The sequence below is a fragment of the Aotus nancymaae genome, unplaced genomic scaffold, assembly GCF_030222135.1.
Source record: "Aotus nancymaae isolate 86718 unplaced genomic scaffold, 86718_ANA_hifiasm-v0.15.2.pri h1tg000058l, whole genome shotgun sequence".
Taxonomy (NCBI): domain Eukaryota; kingdom Metazoa; phylum Chordata; class Mammalia; order Primates; family Aotidae; genus Aotus; species Aotus nancymaae.
This window is the reverse complement of record NW_026988472.1, coordinates 55,814,492-55,837,281: the sequence shown is the minus strand read 5'-3', so window position 1 is coordinate 55,837,281 and position 22,790 is coordinate 55,814,492. Positions and strand designations below refer to the sequence as shown.

Here is a 22,790-nt window from a genome sequence, read left to right as displayed (position 1 = left end):
CACTTTGGGAGGCCGAGGCGGGTGGATCACGAGGTCAAGAGATCGAGACCATCCTGGTCAACATGGTGAAACCCCGCCTCTACTAAAAATACAAAAAATTAGCTGGGCACGGTGGCGCGTGCCTGTAATCCCAGCTACTCGGGAGGCTGAGGCAGGAGAATCGCCTGAACCCAGGAGGCGGAGGTTGCGGTGAGCCGCGATAGTGCCATTGCACTCCAGCCTGGGTAACAAGAGCGAAACTCCGTCTCCAACTAAAAAAAAAAAAAAAGAAAAAAAAAAAAAGAGTAAGACGTAGATCAGCGTTCCAAGCACTGATCCTCGCACCAATAAGGAACGAAGGCCCGGGGTGTCACGCGCTTAGCGCTTACCCGGAAGTGGGGAGTAGCGGTTATCCTTGTGTACCGTTTCTGTGACAACTGAACTGGAACGTTGAAGGTGGAGCGATAGAGAGACAAGCCCTAAAAGAAACCTGCCTCCTAAGGCAGTAGCCATCTCGTCGTGGATCGTTAAGTGACTTCATGGTGGATCGTCGGTGACGTCATGGTGGATCGTCGGTGACGTCATGGTGGACCGTCGGTGGATCGGCAGCAAGGGCCGCACTTCCGGACTTCTTCCGCCAACTTAGTAAGATTAATTTACTGGTCATTCCTAATAGTTATTGATAGTTATATATTTATATTGTGCTTTTTATACCTGTTTATATGAAATGTACTAGTATACCGTTTCTTTCCTTGAAACTGACTTTCACTCTGTTGTCCAGGGTGTAGTGCCATGGCATGATCTCGGCTCACCGCAACCTCTGACACTCAGGTTCAAGCCATTTTCCTTCCTCAGCGTCCTGAATAACTGGGATTAAAGGGGCCTGCCACGACACCTGGCTAATTTTTGTCTCTTTAGTAGACACGGGGTTTCACCATGTTGGCCAGGCTGGTCTCAAAATCCTGACCTCAGGTGATCCACCCACCTCGGCCTCCCAAAGTGCTCGGACTACAGGCATGAGCTACCGCGCCTGGCCTAGACTACTTCTTTTAAGATAACAGGGAAATTTCTAAACAGTATAAAACCTACTTACTAACAATATATACAACTTTAAAAAAAAAACCTGGGCTGGGCGTAGTGGCTCACGCCTATAATCCCAGCACTTTGGGAGGCTAAGGCAGGTAGATCACCAGGTCAGGAGTTCAAGACCCACGGTGAAACTCTCTACTAAAATACAAAAATTAGCCGGGCGTCGTGGCGGGTGCCTGTAATCTCAGCTACTCGGGACGCTGAGGCAGGAGAATTGCCTGAACCCAGGAGGCGGAGGTTGCGGTGAGCCGAGATCGCGCCATTGCACTCCAGCCTGGGTAACAAGAGCGAAACTCCGTCTCAAAAAAAAAAAAAACAGAAAAAAAAAAGAAAACGGGTCTAAGTCTCACGCCTGTCATCCCAGCACTTTGGGAGGCCGAGGCGGGTGGATCACGAGGTCAAGAGATCGAGACCATCCGGGTCAAAATGGTGAAATCCCGCCTCTACTAAAAATACAAAAAATTAGCTGGGCACGGTGGCGCGTGCCTGTAATCCCAGCTACTCGGGAGGCTGAGGCAGCAGAATCGCCTGAACCCAGGAGGCGGAGGTTGCGGTGAGCCGAGATTGCGCCATTGCACTCCAGCCTGGGTAACGAGAGCGAAACTCCGTCTCAAGAAAAAAAAAAGAAAACGGGTCTAAGTCTCTAAGTCTGATACCTGTCATCCCAGCACTGTGGGAGGCCGAGGCGGGTGGATCACGAGGTCAAGTGATCGAGACCATCCGGGTCAACACGGTGAAACCCCGCCTCTACTAAAAATACAAAAAATTAGCTGGGCACGGTGGCGCGTGCCTGTAGTCCCAGCTACTCGGGAGGCTGAGGCAGGAGAATCGCCTGAACCCAGGAGGCGGAGGTTGCGGCGAGGCCAGATCGCGCCATTGCACTCCAGCCTGGGTAACGAGAGTGAAACTCCGTCTCAAAAAGAAAAAAAAAAAAGAAAAAGAAAACGGGTCTAATCTCACGCCTGTCATCCCAGCACTTTGGGAGGCCGAGGCGGGTGGATCACGAGGTCAAGAGATCGAGACCATCCTGGTCAACATGGTGAAACCCCGCCTCTACTAAAAATACAAAAAATTAGCTGGGCACGGTGGCGCGTGCCTGTAATCCCAGCTACTCGGGAGGCTGAGGCAGGAGAATCGCCTGAACCCAGGAGGCGGAGGTTGCGGTGAGCCGAGATCGTGCCATTGCACTCCAGCCTGGGTAACAAGAGCGAAACTCCGTCTCCAACTAAAAAAAAAAAAAAAAAAAAAAAAAGAGTAAGACGTAGATCAGCGTTCCAAGCACTGATCCTCGCACCAATAAGGAACGAAGGCCAGGGGTGTCACGCGCTTAGCGCTTACCCGGAAGTGGGGAGTAGCGGTTATCCTTGTGTACCGTTTCTGTGACAACTGAACTGGAACGTTGAAGGTGGAGCGATAGAGAGACAAGCCCTAAAAGAAACCTGCCTCCTAAGGCAGTAGCCATCTCGTCGTGGATCGTTAAGTGACTTCATGGTGGATCGTCGGTGACGTCATGGTGGACCGTCGGTGGATCGGCAGCAAGGGCTGCACTTCCGGACTTCTTCCGCCAACTTAGTAAGATTAATTTACTGGTCATTCCTAATAGTTATTGATAGTTATATATTTATATTGTGCTTTTTATACGTGTTTATATGAAATGTACTAGTATACCGTTTCTTTCCTTGAAACTGACTTTCACTCTGTTGTCCAGGGTGTAGTGCCGTGGCATGATCTCGGCTCACCGCAACCTCTGACACTCAGGTTCAAGCCATTTTCCTTCCTCAGCGTCCTGAATAACTGGGATTAAAGGGGCCTGCCACGACACCTGGCTAATTTTTGTATTTTTAGTAGAGACGGGGTTTCACCATGTTGGCCAGGCTGGTCTCAAAATCCTGACCTCAGGTGATCCACCCACCTCGGCCTCCCAAAGTGCTGGGACTACAGGCATGAGCCACCGCGCCTGGCCTAGACTACTTCTTTTAAGATAACAGGGAAATTTCTAAACAGTATAAAACCTATTTACTAACAATATATACAACTTTAAAAAAAAAAAACCGGGGCTGGGCGTAGTGGCTCACGCCTATAATCCCAGCACTTTGGGAGGCTAAGGCAGGTAGATCACCAGGTCAGGAGTTCAAGACCCACGGTGAAACTCTCTACTAAAATACAAAAATTAGCCGGGCGTCGTGGCGGGTGCCTGTAATCCCAGCTACTCCGGAGGCTGAGGAGGGAGGAAGGAGAATCACCTGAATGCAGGAGGTGGAGAGTGCACTGAGCCAAGATCGTGCCACTGCACTCCGGCCTGGGCGACAGAGCCAGACTCGGTCTCCAAAAAAAAAACAAAGGCCGGGTGCCGTGGTTCACACCTGTAATCCCAGCACTTTGGGAGGCCAAGGCAGGCAAATCACGAGGTCAAGAGATCAAGACCATCCTGGTTGACATGGTGAAACCCCGTCTCTACTAAAAATACAAAACATTAGCTGGGAGTGGTGGCACATGCCTGTAGTCCCAGCTACTCATGAGGCTGAAGCAGGACAATCACTTGAACCCAGGAGGCAAAGACTGCAGTGAGTGGAGATAGCATCACTGCACTTCAGCCTGGCGACAGAGACTTCATCTCAAATTAAAAAAAAAAAAAAAAAAACATAACATATGAAAGAGCTTCCAAGAGCCGTCTGAAACCTTTGCTCCCTTCCTAACCACATATATATATACACACACACACACATATGTGTATATATATATGTGTATATATATATACACATATGTATATATATACACGTGTGTGTATATATACATGTATATATATATATTTTTTTTTTAATCTTTTTAACTTAAAAAAATTTTTTTTTCTTTTTAAGACGGGAGGGTTTCACCATGTTGGTCAGGCTTGTCTTGAACTCCCAACCTCAGGTGATCCACCCGCCTTGGCCTCTAAAGTGCTTGGATTACAAGCGTGAGCCACCACGCTAGGCCACCTGACCATATATTTTTTAGAATTTTCATACTGGGCTGGGCACAGTGGCTCACACCTATAATCCCAGCATTTTGGGGGCCAAGGCAGTGGATCAACTGAGGTCAGGAGTTTGAGACCAGTCTGAAAACATGGCGAAACCCTGTCTCTATTAAAAATACGAAAATTAGCCAGGCATAGTTGCAGGCAACTGTTATCCCAGCTACTAGGGGAAGCTGAGACAGAACAGCTTGAACCCAGGAGGCAGAGGTTACGGGTGGGAAGCCACCTCAGTAAGGGAAACGAGCAGGTGTCCTGCTGGCTGGTCCGCAGAGCGCTAGCTCCAAAGCTACCATCCCCTGCTCCCCTGGTCCCGGGGTCGCCTTATGCTCTCTTCTGCCCCTCCGCGCCCAAAACTGATCACCCCCACGCCACGCTGCCCCCGCACGCACTAGGACGGGATCCTCCTGCCCGGCGTTAGCCGCGCCCTCTGTTCTCGGAATAAGGGCCGAGGCAGGGAGGTCAGTGGCACTGGAGGCAGCAAGAAGGGGCTCGTCCGGGGCACGTATCGCGGGCGCCTGCGGCACAGGAGGGGCCACGGCGGCCAACAGCGTTACCGCTCAAGAAAACGGGTCTAAGTCTCACGCCTGTCATCCCAGCACATTGGGAGGCCGAGGCGGGTGGATCACGAGGTCAAGAGATCGAGACCATCCGGGTCAACATGGTGAAACCCCGCCTCTACTAAAAATACAAAAAATTAGCTGGGCACGGTGGCGCGTGCCTGTAGTCCCAGCTACTCGGGAGGCTGAGGCAGGAGAATCGCCTGAACCCAGGAGGCGGAGGTTGCGGCAAGCCGAGATCGCGCCATTGCACTCCAGCCTGGGTAACAAGAGCGAAACTCCGTCCCCAAAAAAAAAAAAAGAAAAAGAAAATGCGTCTAAGTCTCACGCCTGTCATCCCAGCACTTTGGGAGGCCGAGGCGGGTGGATCACGAGGTCAAGAGATCAAGACCATCCGGGTCAACATGGTGAAACCCCGCCTCTACTAAAAATACAAAAAATTAGCTGGGCACGGTGGCGCGTGCCTGTAGTCCCAGCTACTCGGGAGGCTGAGGCAGGAGAATCGCCTGGACCCAGGAGGCGGAGGTTGCGGTGAGCCGCGATAGCGCCATTGCACTCCAGCCTGGGTAACAAGAGCGAAACTCCATCTCCAACTAAAAAAAAAAAAAAAGAAAAAAAAAAAGAGTAGGACGTAGATCAGCGTTCCAAGCACTGATCCTCGCACCAATAAGGAGCGAAGGCCCGGGGTGTCACGCGCTTAGCACTTACCCGGAAGTGGGGAGTAGCGGTTATCCTTGTGTACCGTTTCTGTGACAACTGAACTGGAACGTTGAAGGTGGAGCGATAGAGAGACAAGCCCTAAAAGAAACCTGCCTCCTAAGGCAGTAGCCATCTCGTCGTGGATCGTTAAGTGACTTCATGGTGGATCGTCGGTGACGTCATGGTGGATCGTCGGTGACGTCATGGTGGACCGTCGGTGGATCGGCAGCAAGGGCCGCACTTCCGGACTTCTTCCGCCAACTTAGTAAGATTAATTTACTGGTCATTCCTAATAGTTATTGATAGTTATATATTTATATTGTGCTTTTTATACGTGTTTATATGAAATGTACTAGTATACCGTTTCTTTCCTTGAAACTGACTTTCACTCTGCTGTCCAGGGTGTAGTGCCGTGGCATGATCTCGGCTCACCGCAACCTCTGACACTCAGGTTCAAGCCATTTTCCTTCCTCAGCGTCCTGAATAACTGGGATTAAAGGGGCCTGCCACGACACCTGGCTAATTTTTGTATTTTTAGTAGAGACGGGGTTTCACCATGTTGGCCAGGCTGGTCTCAAAATCCTGACCTCAGGTGATCCACCCACCTCGGCCTCCCAAAGTGCTGGGACTACAGGCATGAGCCACCGCGCCTGGCCTAGACTACTTCTTTTAAGATAACAGGGAAATTTCTAAACAGTATAAAACCTATTTACTAACAATATATACAACTTTAAAAAAAAAAAACCGGGGCTGGGCGTAGTGGCTCACGCCTATAATCCCAGCACTTTGGGAGGCTAAGGCAGGTAGATCACCAGGTCAGGAGTTCAAGACCCACGGTGAAACTCTCTACTAAAATACAAAAATTAGCCGGGCGTCGTGGCGGGTGCCTGTAATCCCAGCTACTCCGGAGGCTGAGGAGGGAGGAAGGAGAATCACCTGAATGCAGGAGGTGGAGAGTGCACTGAGCCAAGATCGTGCCACTGCACTCCGGCCTGGGCGACAGAGCCAGACTCGGTCTCCAAAAAAAAAACAAAGGCCGGGTGCCGTGGTTCACACCTGTAATCCCAGCACTTTGGGAGGCCAAGGCAGGCAAATCACGAGGTCAAGAGATCAAGACCATCCTGGTTGACATGGTGAAACCCCGTCTCTACTAAAAATACAAAACATTAGCTGGGAGTGGTGGCACATGCCTGTAGTCCCAGCTACTCATGAGGCTGAAGCAGGACAATCACTTGAACCCAGGAGGCAAAGACTGCAGTGAGCGGAGATAGCATCACTGCACTTCAGCCTGGCGACAGAGACTTCATCTCAAATTAAAAAAAAAAAAAAAAAAACATAACATATGAAAGAGCTTCCAAGAGCCGTCTGAAACCTTTGCTCCCTTCCTAACCACATATATATATACACACACACACACATATGTGTATATATATATGTGTATATATATATACACATATGTATATATATACACGTGTGTGTATATATACATGTATATATATATATATATTTTTTAATCTTTTTAACTTAAAAAAATTTTTTTTTCTTTTTAAGACGGGAGGGTTTCACCATGTTGGTCAGGCTGGTCTTGAACTCCCAACCTCAGGTGATCCGCCCACCTTGGCCTCTAAAGTGCTTGGATTACAAGCGTGAGCCACCACGCTAGGCCACCTGACCATATATTTTTTAGAATTTTCATACTGGGCTGGGCACGGTGGCTCACACCTATAATCCCAGCATTTTGGGGGCCAAGGCAGTGGATCAACTGAGGTCAGGAGTTTGAGACCAGTCTGAAAACATGGCGAAACCCTGTCTCTATTAAAAATACGAAAATTAGCCAGGCATAGTTGCAGGCAACTGTTATCCCAGCTACTAGGGGAAGCTGAGACAGAACAGCTTGAACCCAGGAGGCAGAGGTTACGGGTGGGAAGCCACCTCAGTAAGGGAAACGAGCAGGTGTCCTGCTGGCTGGTCCGCAGAGCGCTAGCTCCAAAGCTACCATCCCCTGCTCCCCTGGTCCCGGGGTCACCTTATGCTCTCTTCTGCCCCTCCACGCCCAAAACTGATCACCCCCACGCCACGCTGCCCCCGCACGCACTAGGACGGGATCCTCCTGCCCGGCGTTAGCCGCGCCCTCTGTTCTCGGAATAAGGGCCGAGGCAGGGAGGTCAGTGGCACTGGAGGCAGCAAGAAGGGGCTCGTCCGGGGCACGTATCGCGGGCGCCTGCGGCACAGGAGGGGCCACGGCGGCCAACAGCGTTACCGCTCAAGAAAACGGGTCTAAGTCTCACGCCTGTCATCCCAGCACATTGGGAGGCCGAGGCGGGTGGATCACGAGGTCAAGAGATCGAGACCATCCGGGTCAACATGGTGAAACCCCGCCTCTACTAAAAATACAAAAAATTAGCTGGGCACGGTGGCGCGTGCCTGTAGTCCCAGCTACTCGGGAGGCTAAGGCAGGAGAATCGCCTGAACCCAGGAGGCGGAGGTTGCGGTGAGCCGAGATCGCGCCATTGCACTCCAGCCTGGGTAACGAGCGCGAAACTCCGTCTCAAAAAAAAAAAAGAAAACGGGTCTAAGTCTCACGCCTGTCATCCCAGCACTTTGGGAGGCCGAGGCGGGTGGATCACGAGGTCAAGAGATCGAGACCATCCGGGTCAACATGGTGAAACCCCGCCTCTACTAAAAATACAAAAAATTAGCTGGGCATGGTGGCGTGTGCCTGTAATCCCAGCTACTCGGGAGGCTCAAGCAGGAGAATCGCCATGTTCATAAATGCTTCAGGAAGCTGAAATGAATATAGGTGCTTGCTGACATACAAACATCCAGCCTTCAAAATGGTCAGCCTACCCTACACTTGGGAATTGGGAATGCAGTTCCCTCAGAGAGTGGGGAATAATTCCATTTCCCTGTGTATATAGTGGCAGTGGTCCCCGGAACTGCAGGTGTGGGAATCAAAATGAAGGGAATGAGGACAGGTGTTTGTACGCTTGTTGCTGTTCAATGGAGGATTCATATTTCCAGAAACACATTGCTATACCTAGGACTGCTGCACTCAGATCAGTTCATACATGTCCATGGACCTGATGATGCATTTTTTCTTGCACTTCAGCTAGGGCCTATCATTGCTTTTGTAATTTGTGTGGGTGTATATTACAAAATTGAAACCCTGGGTTCACTTACCCATAAAAACTGCCCGTGTGTGGGAAGGACATTTGGCACTTTTGCAGTACACATGTAGGGGAGGGTTGTCCGACTTGCAGCAGTTCCCTTTTTCTTGTCTGGAGTTACCTATGTTGATGCCTGATCATATTCTCCTCCAGAGGAGTTTCTAGAATAAGACAGCTTTTAAGTACTGTCTAACTTGGTGACACAGTAAAAGATGGGTGACCTGAAGCTTAGTCCGTGGCTGCCAGGATGATCGTGAATAGGAAATAGAATGTTATTTAGAGTCTCTTTGTTCTTGGTACAGAGTGAGGTGCCATCTCAGCAGACCTAGGTTGACATGACTTCAGATTGCTTGCAGGTCATGTTGTATTCCTTTCATAAGTTCAGCATTTCCTAGTGGTTCATGCTTACAGATGAGTGCAGCCAAACTGAAGCGTCAAACTAAGCCAAGGACAGAAAGATAAAAATCTATTCATATTATATATACAACATGCATATGCAAATATGATTTCTCTGGTGAATCGGTCCAAGTGAAATTTCAGTTAGTACTTTTCAGTCTCAAAAGGTAAAAGATTTGCTGCCAGGGGAGTCATACCTAAACAGAAAAAAAAATCTTTTAATTGATATTTTTTTCTAAAGATGCTGCAGATTACATGTGCCAGATGATTTTTTTGAGAGGAAGAATTTTATAGAGAAAGTGCACTAGATTAGACGTCAAGAGACTTGAATCTCACTCAGTTCTAGTTCTGATATTGACTAGGTCCTTTATCAAGCCACCTCACCTTCTCTGGGCCTGTTCCTTCACATGTCAAATAAGGGTGTTGAACTAGATCGACTGACTCTAATGTGTCTTTGTAGCATTAAGACTTTCTGCTCTATTCCAAAAGGAAACAGATATTAATAGGTGAGCTAATGATAGATATGATTTATTGCCACAAAAAGCAGGCAGAGAATCATATCCTTACCTGAGAGGATGGCACTGGAATCCGTTCCCTCCTTTTTTCCTTTCTCTTCTCGAAAACTTCCTATTTGTGTACCTGCTTTCTGCTCAAGACATATACATACCAATCATAGATTACATTCCTTAACAACAATTTTGTTCCAGGCTTTTTCATGTTTTGCAGCTCTTCCCTACGTCCTTTCCAATAATTCTGCTGCTGGAGCTCTTTCCCAAGTACCACGGAAAGGCAAGTCTTACTCAAAGTTTGCATTTGAAGGCTAGTTAACTGCCTAGGTTACCAGGAGCAGGCTGGTTGGGTTTGTGGCTTTGCAACCCGTTCACAAATGTTCTTGTTTCATTGCCAGCACCATTTTATTGAAGCAAGTCAAGAAAGGAAAATAGTGTATGTTCATTAAAAATGAAACCACCTGCAAGTGTTTCCTAGTAAGAACGATGATGCTTCTTGTCTAGAAGCATGGAGCATAGTAACTATCTTTCACAAAGACAATGGAAAAAACTAGAAAAGCCCAGTCAAAGAAGGGGCTTAATAGCATCTTCTGACCATTACTAATGATTGATATGATGATTATGTAGGCATATCTAAGAGAACAGAAAAAATACAGAATAGGTACTTTTTTCTATATTATGACTACAGCTGTGCATATAGAGTTTCATTTTATTCAACCGTGAACTCTTGGAGCAAAGACTTAATGGATTATATGATATTAAAAGTATTTTATAGCTGGTATATGGCATCTGAATTGTCCTTGAAAGCAAGGAGGTCCTCCAGGTGCAGACTTCCCCAGATTGGGGCATGGGGGCCTGGTGTTGGTACCTGGGATGAGACACTGTAGCCCATATGTTCTATGTGTAGATGAGAATAAGTCCATTGACATGGTTTAGAGCTGAAACCCAAATCAGAATCCAGATAGACAGTATGTCCGTGCTAAAAACATGAAAGAATATGTGTGAGGTACTGAATTTAGATACTTAAAATCTGATACTGATAGCCAAATAAGAGCAACAGGGGTCAGTCTGAGTTGTGGGTGGGGGTGCCATCTCTTATAAGCACCCTGTGACTCAGGTGTCCGCTATAAAATATTTGTTGAATTTCTCTGATTGTTAAAAAAACATATATATATATATATATATTATTTTGTGGGTACATAATAGGTATATATATTTGCGGGGTACATAAGATATTTTGATACAGACATGCAATGTGAAATAAATAAACACATCATGGAGAATAGGGTATCCATCCCCTCGAGCATTTATCCTTTGAATTACAATCCAATTACACTCTTTTAGTTATTTAAAAATGTACCATTAGGTTATTACTGACTATATCCACCATGTTGTGCTATCAAATACTAGGTCTTATTTATTATTTGGCATGTACAGTGAAGCACTTCAGAGTAAGAGAATAATTGAGATTTATGGGAAGAGGTAAATAGAGGAGTGGATGATAGGAACATAATTTAGGTTTCAAAAATATCTGAAGGGTAAGAAAGAGAAGGTGACAACCAGGGGTTGGAGAGAGGTTGAAGACATCTTAAAAGACTGGTGGAGTGCTTTGATTGCTTCAGCATTAGAAATGTCTTAGCCTCTAAAATAGCTACTTGTTGGGTTATGGAGTGCAGAGTTTGGCCTTTTCTTGGGCTCTAGCTGTTTGCAACTGTTCGTTAATAGGTATAGTTAAGTAAACTGCAGTTTGGCCAGAAAACAGAAAACCACTTTGTGGTTAAAATTGAAGCAAATGTATCTCTAAAGTTACTGAAAAATGTTTAAACAATATCAAATAAGAACAGGGAGTTTTAGAAAAACTAATATGGTATGATCCCATTTTGATAAGAGTTATTATGTATGTAAACAACAGTCTGGAAGAGAATACAGCAACCTAATAACAGTAGTAATTTCTAGGAGACTTTCCTTTTTAACTTTCTGTGTTCTTCATTTTGTGATGACATGGCTTTGTATGATATTGTGAAATCATATTGGTACCGTTTAGAAATCAACTTTGCTATACTGACGATCCTTAATATTTCAAAGTATTGAAAAATTCAGAACTTTAAAAAAATTGTAAAATATTGAAGATAAGCTATAAAATAGTTTATGTATTTTATGTCTTTCTTTTGAACCTATCAACTGAAGGTTTGGGAATCTAGTCCAAGCAAAAATGTCATTTTGGGAGAGGGGATATAAAATTCAAAATATAAATTATTCAGATATAATATATTTCTTAACCTGTGAATAAATGAATGTCTTTGAGTATCTCAATTTGTATGTGAAGAAATGCATATTGGCCACTTGCTTTAAATTGAAAGCTTTAAATTTTTTAACCAGCAATGAGAAAGTTTTAAATTTCTCTGTGGTGAGAGTTTGCAGCAGCATGAAATGTAAAAATTGGGAAGTTGTCATGTAGTATTTGACCCATGCAAAGAATTTGGACACTATGCACACAACCTGAAGGAAGTTGATTAAAAGAGGCTGACACATTGTCAGTCTTATTTTTTGTGTTGAGGGTTTGGGGCAGGGAAGAGGATGTTACACACAGTTCTTGGAATTTATGATACTGAGGGATATAGGAATCGATTGAGCAAACAATCTTTAGATCTTGGGTTCTTCATCTAGAGTTTTACACAATACATACAATTGCTTGTATTTGTGAACTTTTCTAGGTTGAAGTTTTTGTTGTTGTTGTTGTTGTTGTTGTTGTTGTTGTTGTTGTTTTGAGAGATGGAGTCTTGCTCTATCGTCCAGGCTGGAGTGCAGTGGCATGATCTTGGATTACCGCAGCCTCCACCTGTTGGGTTCAAGTGATTCTCCTGCCTCAGCTTCCCAAGTAGTGGGGACTGCAGGCACACATCACCATGCCCAGCTAATTTTTGTATTTTTTTTAGTAGAGATGGGGTTTCACTATATGTTGGCCAGGCTAGTCTTAAACTCCTGACCTCAAATGATCTGCTTGCCTCAGCCTCCCAAAATGCTGGGATTACAGGCGTGAGCCACGGCACCCGGTCAGGTTGAAGTTCTTTTCACATATACCAGGCTGTCAAGGAGTACAAGACTCAACACACATTTAGAAAAACTTACTTGGAGGGAGTTTGAGATTCCTCCAAATATTTTTCACGTTTTTTTCATCCACCATTCATTAATATAATCTAAAACATAATAGAAACGAAGATGTGAGCACATATCAAGCATTTGTGAAATTCACTTTGGCTTCCTGACCATTGGAACAAAAGGCCAACATAAGGAGATAAGTAGAAACCACAGGGGCTCTTTTTGCCTCTTAAATTTAGGAACAGGTCCTGTATCTAAAATTGGCAATGTGATCGTCATGGGGCTGTGTCTTGGTCCTACTTTTCTGCTGATGTTCTTTCTGGGAGTCCAGTTTTCTTTGTCAGACTGTCTATGCTGTTGGGCTGCCAGTGGGGAATACCTTGATATATTTACACTCCTGTGCCAATTTCAGGGTATTTGTGTCAGTGGTTAAAGGGAAAACAATTATAATTGGGATTCCTCATGATTTTGATATGTAATTTGTTTTTTCCATGCATTCTTATCTACTTGTGATCTACTGCAGATCTACTTAAAGCCCTGACTTGGTGGATGGGATGACTTAGACATAATTTTATCAGTTTCCATTGGACAGAATTTGTTGCATCCATGCATTCCATTGGCTTACAAACTGATTGAAACACCTCTGAAGAATTTAGGAGGCTGTAGGCTGCTTGATGTGGGGAATAATTTAGTTGCTTTCTCTGCATGTGAGATACAATGGCAGTTTGAATGGTCTCCTCTGGATGCCTCTGGATTTAGGTTTGTCCTCTTACTCTCAGGCTGTTGTGCTTACTCCAGTATCACAATATAAGAATTAATGACTCCTGGCCGGGCTCACTCTTGTAGTCCCAGCATTTTGGGAGGCCGAAGTGGGAAGATCACGTGAGGTCAGGAGTTCGAGACCAGCCTTGCCAACATGGTGAAACCCCGTCTCTACTAAAAATACAAAAATTAACCAGGCCTGGTGGTACACATCTGCAATTCCAGCTACTTGGGGGGCTGGGACATGAGAATTGCTTGAACCCAGGAGGCGGAGGTTACAGTGAGCCACGATTGCACCACTGTACTCTAGTGTAGGCAACAAGGTGAGATTGTCTCAAATAATAACAATAATAATAATAACAATTATTATTATTAAAATGATAATAAGAATAAGAAGAATTAATGAGTCCTGCCAGACAGACCACCTAATATTTTGGATTGGGGTATGGTTTCTGAGCTTCTCTTGCCCTTCATTTTCATATTCACACGCACTGTACTACTTCTTAACAACTCGATCAAAAACAGCAGTGGCTTGATGCCCAATGCTATTCACTGATTTTTCTCAATCTATACCATTGTTCAGGTATCATTGGCCTTATGGAAAGCCTCAAAGGCCTGTTAAAGACTCCATTATAGTACGAGTTTGGAAACTACAGACTGTACACTCAAAGTGCTGATCTACAGCATGTGGAATCTAGTTTTAGGCAGGACCTAAGCACCTGTGCTTGTCTTTCAGAGTTCAGAATAGATGAGTCTAGGAACCTGGCTTCAAAGTTAAACACAGAACGTCTCATAATAAAAATGAGTGTTCCTCCTCAAATGTTTTTTGATATTAGCACTCAAGGAGAAGAATGTTTCTACTACCGAAATGGGAAATGTCATTTAGCACTTCCACATAATTCTTTTGCCTTGATTCTTCAATTTGTATGTAGTATTTCACATTGGCAGTGTTTCAGATGAACTTTCAGGCTGTGCAGAGTGGCTCATGCCTGTAATCCCAGCACCTTGGGGGGCCGAAGCAGGTGCATCACTTAAGCCCAGGAGTTGAAGACCAGCCTGGGCCACATGGCGATACCCAGTCCCTACAAAAAAATTTTTAAAAATTAGCTAGGTGTGGTGGTATGCTCTTGTACCCAGGAGGCTGAAATGGGGGGACCACTTGAGCCTGGGAGGAGGAGTTAGCAGTGAGCTGAGATCGCACTACTGCACTCCAGCCTGAGTGACAGAATGAGACCCTGTCTTAAAAAAGATTAACCTTCAGTCTGTAGGTTTCTGAATCTCAAAGAATCACATCAATTCTACAGAAGCCATAAACTTCACCTGGCAGAGTTCAAATCAAAGAGGAGTCCAGTGACATCAGCCCTCAGTGTGCTGTACCTTTGGTTTGGCCTTGGCGTGGACTTTGGGTTGTTTTCATTGTTCACAATATGTGTGCTGTGCTTACACAAGCAATCTTGGAATTTTACAAATCAGCAGATATCAATATATGGCATGTGTGTATTTGTATCCTATGGAATGACAGTCTCAGGCTGATTGGTCTGTCCAGCAGGCATCTTTTCTCTGTGAACTATTCACTACACAAACATCCTTCCGTTTGCTGTGGTGACTGAGTTCACTGGCCATAGCTACTTTAAGAATACAAGTGACCTCAAGGAGTGGAGTAATACTTGTTCCTGTTTATTGAGGGCTTTTTTAGTGCCAGAATCTGTGCTGTTCCCAGTTGTAACATCTCACTTAATCATTCCAGCACTTCTTGGCAGAAGGTGCCATCATTTCAAAACATTCTTTGAGGTTCCACAGCTAAGATGGGAATTCTGACTTGGAGTCCATGCATGACTGACTTAGACCTCATGCCCTGAACCACTAGTATCTGCTAACACTAAAAAATTATGATTATTTCAAGAGGCAGAGAAGACCTGAACCCCTGGGCCATTTTAGAGCTAAGGGCAATGAAGAGCTGAAGGTAGCTGCTTTTCACCAGCACAGAGCTGGGGAGTCTCCTTGAGTTCTTCACCTCCCTGCCTTTGACTCCACACTTAGGATACACTCAGCTAGAGCCCCAAATTTTGAAATTATTTTGTCTTCAAAATCCATGTTCCCTCAGACCTTATTCCCAGCTATCTGACTGGAGCAAGTCCCTAAAAAAAGATTGAGATTGATATGTGATTGAGTATACCTTAATAGTCCATTTTAGGAGCGTTAGGGAGTTGACCGAAAGGATTGAATTGAATGGTGGACCATGAGATGGGATGGAAGGCTTGCAGAAAGATACTGGAGTGCATCTTTGTGCACGTCTATGCGTGTGCCTTTCCATCTGAGCGCCCCATTATTCCTTAAAAGCATGTGTATATAGAAGAAATAAAGACATTGATTAACAACACATCTTTAAGTTAAAGTTCAATAACTCAAAGTTGAACACACTGACCAAAGCTGGAATTCACTTTGAATTCCAAGCGGGTTACCCCAAGACAGAGATATCCATTGTGGGACTAGGAAGAACACGTTTTCCTCCAAGCTCTCCTCTCCAGACTATTGACAAGTTTCCTCATGTTACAAGCAGGGTTCAGACAACCTGCCACCTTCACCCCTGCTTTTCTAGGGCCTGGCAAAGTAAGATCAAGAGTGAAGCTGAATACACACTAGTGAAAACCCCAGACTCATCAAGCTCCCCAACTCTAATGGCCACAAAGCTCTAGTGATTCTAGCAGGAATATGCTAAGCAATTCGTGTCCATCATCTCCTTTGATGCTCCTGGTAATCTGGGGAGCCAGGTGCTATGCTATTTTTCATATGAGTTTCTCAAAGAAATTATTTGCCTAAGGACACATAGCTAGTAAATTTCAGAGCCAGTGTGCCCCTAGCTGCCCAACACCCTGGGTTGTTGTGAGACTTGAGGGCAGTGGTGGCAGGGAAGATGAAGGAAATTTTAAACATTATTGAAAAATCCTATTAATACGAATTGTTTTAAGACGGAGTCTTGCTCTGTCGCCCAGGCTGCAGTGGAGTGATGCAGTCTCGGCTCACTGCAACCTCTGCCTCCCAGGTTCAAGCGATTCTCCTGCCTCAGCCTCCCGAGTAGCTAGGATTACAGGTGCCCACCACCACACCCAGCTAATTTTTTGTATTTTTAGTAGAGATAGGGTTTCATCATGTTGGCCAAGCTGGTCTCGAATTCCTGACCTCAGGTGATTCTCCCGCCTTGACCTCCAAAAGTGCTGGGATTACAGGTGTGAGCCACTGCACCTGGCCTTAATATAATTTTTGAAAGTAAAAAGCTATAGAAGAGATCCACTTAATTTTTGCTATTTAAACCCAAACACCTTTAATATTTCGTTGTGCTTTCATCTAATCCTTCCTCTGCAGAGTTATAATTATGTACATATCTTCATAAACTCTACTGTGTATGCAATTTTTATTTTTTTTTTACTAAACATATCACAGGATTTTTCTGTTTTTCCTTTTTTATAATCTGCAGTTTTCATTTATTTAAAAAATAACATTGTGTTCCTTCTGATCATAAAAGTGGTTTGTTTCTTACTAAAGAGAATTCACAATTCTGAAAGGCTCTAAGAAGAGACTAAAGAACGAGCTGTAATTTCACCATAGAGAGAGAACCACCTTAACGTTCTTTCTCAAGACACTTTAAATATTTTAAGGTATTTCTTTTCAGTCCTGTTTTCTTTACACATGCACACATTTTTCTTTCAACAAAATTGGGCTCATAGTAGACATAAAATATTTTGATCATACCTTTTTTCTTAAAATATTAAAAACAGTTTCCTATACCATTAAAACACCTTTTTCTTGTATGTATGTGATATTATAGCATGTAAAAAGCCATCACTTATTTAACTCATTAATTTTAAACCTTTAGTTTCCTTCCAGGTTTTTCATTTTTTAAAGTACTGTTTTAATGCAGAGTTTTGCAAATCAGCCTCTTGCCAAATTTCTGATCATTACCTTAGGATAAGTTCCTAGAGAGTGAATTATTGGGCCAAAGGGTATGAACTTTGAAAAGACACTTTATGGATATCGCTAAATTGCTTTCTGGACTGATTGCATCAATTATTTTTATTTTTTTTTTAAGAGGCGAGGTCTTGCTCTGTTGTCCAGGCTGGAATGCAGCAGTGCAATCAGAACTCACTGCAGCCTATACACCTGGGCTCAAGCAATCCTCCCACTTCAGCCTCCCAAGTAGTTCAGACTACAGGCACGAATCACTGCACCTGTCTCAATGATCAATTTATTCTCCCATCTGCAGGATACGAAGGTGCCTGTCCATTTTAATGACTGCATACATCAAGTAGATGTGTAGTATATTCCTTAAACATTTATCCACTATTTCTAGTTCATAAATAAGCCTGCTAAAAACATCTCTGGAACATGGCACTAGAGATCTTGGATCTGGACTGAATTTCCGTATCACCTACTGTATGAAATCTTGTGCATTTGACCTCAGTTTTTAAATCTGTAAAATGCAGAAAAATTGCTACCTCCAACAATTATGATGTGAAGTGACTAATTATGAATTGAGTGAAATTTTTATATAATGGTATTGCCTGCTTGCAATTTGGTTTTCTTCAGCTTCCCCATTTAATAAAAGTATTTGATCTATAATCTGTCTTAATTATATGATCCCTTTTTTCAGCTCTGAGATTCTGTCAATTAAAACAGAAAATTGCAGAAATCACAGACAAAAACAACTTGCCAATATTTCCTTGTTATTTATTACCCCTCAGAATACAGTTAAGAGGGTTTCTTAAAAGGCAGAGTGCAGGTAAAATAAGTTGTATTAAATATATAATAAAGTATAAATATATAAAGCAAATTTGTGTTATATATTTATATGACTTATATATGCTATATATTAATATGTAACATATTTATACAATATATTACATGCTTAAATTGTATTTTCTATAAATGAGTTTGCAATGACTTTTGAAATACATCTAGTTTAAGTTATAAAGGCTTTCATCAGTAATATAAATCACACATAAATACAATTCTATAAATGTACATAAATACAACTCTCTAGAAATAAATATATATTAAACAGCTATTGTAGATGATGATTTTATTCAAGTATATAAGTTGTATACAAATACCATTGTATAAATGTACATAAATGCAACTGTATATAATTACATATTATATGTAGAAATTAAAATGAATAATGTATGATCTGTATATGTTTATATGCACCCTATTTTAATATATACATACATCATATATATATATATGATGAAGGCTCTGTAGATATAATTTGCAAATAAAACTATTTGATGCATCTTCTTTACACTGGCGGCTGTAACTGACCTAGCCCACTTCTTTCTGCACACCTGAATACTGATGTTTCAACTACGTTGTTTGTTTCCAGTCTCATCATGTGTAAGTCGATTTCTAAAGAACCTGTGCACAGTGGTGAGTGAACAACCTAAGTGAGAAAGCCTCTAGCATTCACTCACCTCTGCTCTTGATATCACCTGGGATTGTCGATGCTTTTCAGTAGGTGCAGTGTGAATGAGTAGTGCACTCTAAATTTGAATTCAAGGAAGTCTGCAGAAAGAGGGACCCAAGAACATAAAGAGACTATAATGAGGTTCTCAACTTTTGTGACTTCAAACTTCTTCATATCTATTGAAAGCGAATGCAGGGTTTCTGAAGCTGGGCTGATACGATGCTGTCCCGACCTTGCCACAAGGCTTCAATGGGAACTGTCTCTCAGCAAAGCCCTTGGACACTGAGCGAGACAAAGGTGAGAATCTCCTACAAAGCCAGATAAAAGGTTTATGAGTTTAGCCTTGGTAAAGGGTGCCCAGTTTGGTCTTTGTAAAAGTTGTGAATTTCTCCATACAAGTATACAACATTGCACAATACTGATGGACAAGAGAGGGTAGCATCGTGACACACATATAGATAGTTTCACCATATACATAGGTGATAACACCTTTTCTGGAATTAGCACTCAAATTAGAAAAAAAAAGCTTCCAGGAGACCTAGAGAAAATGGACACCTGTCCCTTAAACACATACTTTCTACTTACTTAGGACTCATTTGAATGAATGTCTTCACCCCTAAATGAGGAGTACATCCAGGCTCATCATAGGTGACTTTATAAATTTCTTTTCTTTTCTTTTGAGACGGAGTCTCACTCTGTCACCCAAGATGGAGTGCAATGGTGCGATCTTGGCTCACTGCAACCTCCCCCTCCTGGTTCAAGCAATCTAGTACCTCAGCCTACTGAGTAGCTGGAATTAAACGCCCACACCACCATGCCCAACTAATTTTTGTATTTTTAGTAGAGACAGAGTTTCACCATGTTGGCCAGGCTGGTCTTGAACTCCTGACCTCAGGTGATCAGACCACCTCGGCCTGGCAAAGTGCTGGGATTACAAGCGTGAGCCACAATGCCAGGCCAACTTTACAACTTTAACTGTAAGTGTTCTATTTTTATTTATTTTTTATGTTTTATTTTATTTATTTATTTAGAGATAAGGTCTTGCTCTGTCTCCCAGGCTGGAGTACAGTGGTGTAATCATAGCTTACTGCTGCCCTAAACTCCTGGGCTCAAGTGGTCCTCCCACCCTAGCTGGAACCACAGGTACTTGCCATCATGCCCAGGTAATGCATTTTTAATTTTTGTTTCTTTGTGGAGTTGGGGTCTCACTCACCTGGCCCAGGCCAGCTGTCATGATTTGTTTAATATAACATAGGTTTGGTGAATGATGTGGATAAGAAAAGGAAAATAACTAATGGAAAATCACATTTTTTTCTTATATTTTATATATATATATATATATATTTGCTTTTATCAAATGTGTTGCAATGGCTGAGAAAAATATTTTGTGCAAGGGCTAGTTCCTAGTTAATATGTCAGCATATGTGCACATGTATGTGTATACACCTGTTCATACACACTGCCATTCTTACCATGTAGCTTCAGCGCATGAGGGCATATTGTCTTACTTAGGAAAACAGTTTACAATGACATATTTTGTTTGTGAAAACATGTATTTATTTGGCTGGGTGTGCTGGCTTATACCTGTAATCCCAGCACTTTGGGAGGCTGAGGCGGGCAAATTACCTGAGGTCAGGAGTTCAAGACCAGCCTGGCCAACATGATGAAAACCCGTCTCTACGAAAAGTACAAGAATTAGTCAGGCGTAATGGCGCGTGTCTGTAATCCCAGGTACTCAGGAGGCTGAAGCAGGAGAATCACTAGAGCCCAAGAGGTGGAAGCTGCAGTGAGCGGAGATCATGCCACTGCACTCCAGCCTGAACAACAGAGCGAGACTCTATCTTAAAAAAAAAAAAAGAAAGAAAGAAAAAGAAAACATGCATTTATTTTTCTAAGTTTTCCCACTTAACCCATTCACAGAATTATATTCACAGTAAGTAGTGAGGATTGGAACACAAGTTAAAGGCACTTAGCTGCAATGAGCTTTCTTCTACCCCCATCCCCCATGCTTCTGAGACCACAGTTCCACGATGAACAGCTCTGACAGACCATCGAATCATATGGCATGCCTCACTGAGTTCTTTGACCTGCCCATCCCATACTTCAGAGCCACGTATTGGTGGCGTCGAAATACTAAACAGGGAAAATGGCGCCACATGCACCACAGCCATCATCACAGAACAAAGGAGGTCTTCTCCGCACTTTGCAAAAACATATCACAACTCACCATAGCACTTTTATCAGTGCCAATAACACTTGTTACTAACCTCAGGCCTTTTTTTTAAAGGTTCCAAAAACTTACCATGTAACGCAACTTGAAACAACCCAAGTTCCTTTTCAACTTATATGACAGGATAAGTTTCACAGCTGAAAAAGGTGCCCTTAGCAAAATATGTGTCCTCTCTCCCCAACCAAAGTATACAAACAACCAAACAAAAACAAAACCATAAAATGAGCCTGGATGAAGGGTTGATGTGGGACCCGAGAGAGACGCTCACAGATGTTAATAAAATCACATATCTTGGGTGACGACTTTGAGATCCAAGTTTTCATCATCCAATCAGGTACTGGCCTCTTAAAACCAAAATGATCACTGATATTAACAGGTGGAACTAAGAAAGTCCCATTGTAAACCAAAAATAGCGCTCTGTTACTTTGATAAACCATGATTTCTTTATATAATATACATTTTAAATAAAACAACCCAAACAAAATTCTGCGCCATTTATCCACATTTCCAGTGAGCAGTGAAAGCCTAGATCATTTCATTAGCACTATACTGAAATTAACATTTCTCTCTTTGAAATGTATTCCTCAACTACTGAGACCCTAAATGTTCACTGTACTTCGTGCTTATTTATTTTTCACTTAATGTTATCACCTGCAGAGAGAAAGCCTTTTCATCTATACATTTATTCAAAGCCTAGAAATGGCATAATGACAAACTGCTAGGAGATAGCACCTTCTTTTTTTCCTGTCCATGTGTGCTACTCTGCCCCAAGAAAAATGAGCAAGCATTTTCTACACTGCCATTCACTTAACAAAGAAGAGTAGAGCCTTTCAAAGTCTAAATGTAGGTTGTTTAGAGAAAAATGACAAAACTGGAAAATATTCGTTGAGTGAATGGTAGTAGAAGGCACAGCAGATGACCTAACTGCCTCAACGGCCGGGGCTTCAATTTTGAGTCTCACTTTCTCTAATTGACCAGGCAAAAGCTGTACCTTTGATTTAAAGCTGGTAGCTTAGGAGGTTAAGAAATCAGTGGTGGCTCTACCGAAGGCACAGTCTGTCTGAATATCCATTCACCTAATTAAGTAGGAGATGAAGTCTCTCCTCTGAAAAAGCACAGTACTCAGACAAAAACACACACAAAAAGAGCAACAGATTTAAACTAAACCGAACATATTTTTCCCGTTTGGTAATAGAATACATATTGCTAGAATTCGGAAAGCAGAACAGAAAGAACGCATTCTGGTTTACAAACTAAAATTGTGTCTCTTACACTTGACATTCACATCCTGAGACCAACTCTCACCATATTTGGAATTTAAGTATATTTTAACCAGATAAGCCTATCTTTAGGAGGAGGATATTAAAGGACTTAAAATATTTCATATGGCGACTTTATTTGAATGCAATGCATTCGCTCAACAAGTTGCATTATTGACGATAATCAACAGTATTACCTAGGAAAGGTTTGAAGTGTGGCTGTGGCGTATCAATTAAAACAAAAGAATGTTAAACGGAGGTCATTCCCTCATGCACTTGAATGTTTACTTCTGTGAGAACCTTTTGGTTGTGGTCTAGAAATGAAAGCATAGTATTCCAAAGGGCTTTTAAAGAGACCCCTGCACTTCTGAAAGCAAGCCTCCAGTGCGGAGTCAGTCAACACTTTCATCTCTGTGGAGGGACTATAAGCTTTCCACAAATTACCGCACACAAAAAAATGAAATAGCCAAGTTCACAAATTTTAAAACATCTATATATTTACCATTAGTCTACATTCCAGGCCAAAAACTATGAACTTTCAAATTCCTTCAAGTCTGCCTATAAATTTTA

At 43.0% G+C, this 22,790-nt stretch overlaps 1 long non-coding RNA gene across 3 annotated transcripts in view; it reads right to left on the bottom strand.

Annotated features, from left to right (window-relative positions):
• Positions 1-5,221: 5,221 nt before the first annotated feature.
• LOC135269916 (uncharacterized) overlaps positions 5,222-22,790 on the bottom strand; it is a 79,587-nt gene continuing 62,018 nt past the window's right edge. Inside the window, exons 2-5 of one of the 3 annotated variants that reach the window (XR_010338182.1) lie at positions 18,739-19,039; positions 12,539-12,606; positions 8,518-8,943; positions 5,222-5,598 (exon numbers count right to left, since the gene is read on the bottom strand). This is a non-coding gene — a long non-coding RNA (uncharacterized LOC135269916). Of the gene's footprint in view, positions 5,599-7,903; positions 8,944-12,538; positions 12,607-18,738; positions 20,318-22,790 lie in introns of those variants that run through there. The other 2 variants (XR_010338180.1, XR_010338181.1) reach the window with 2 other exon arrangements.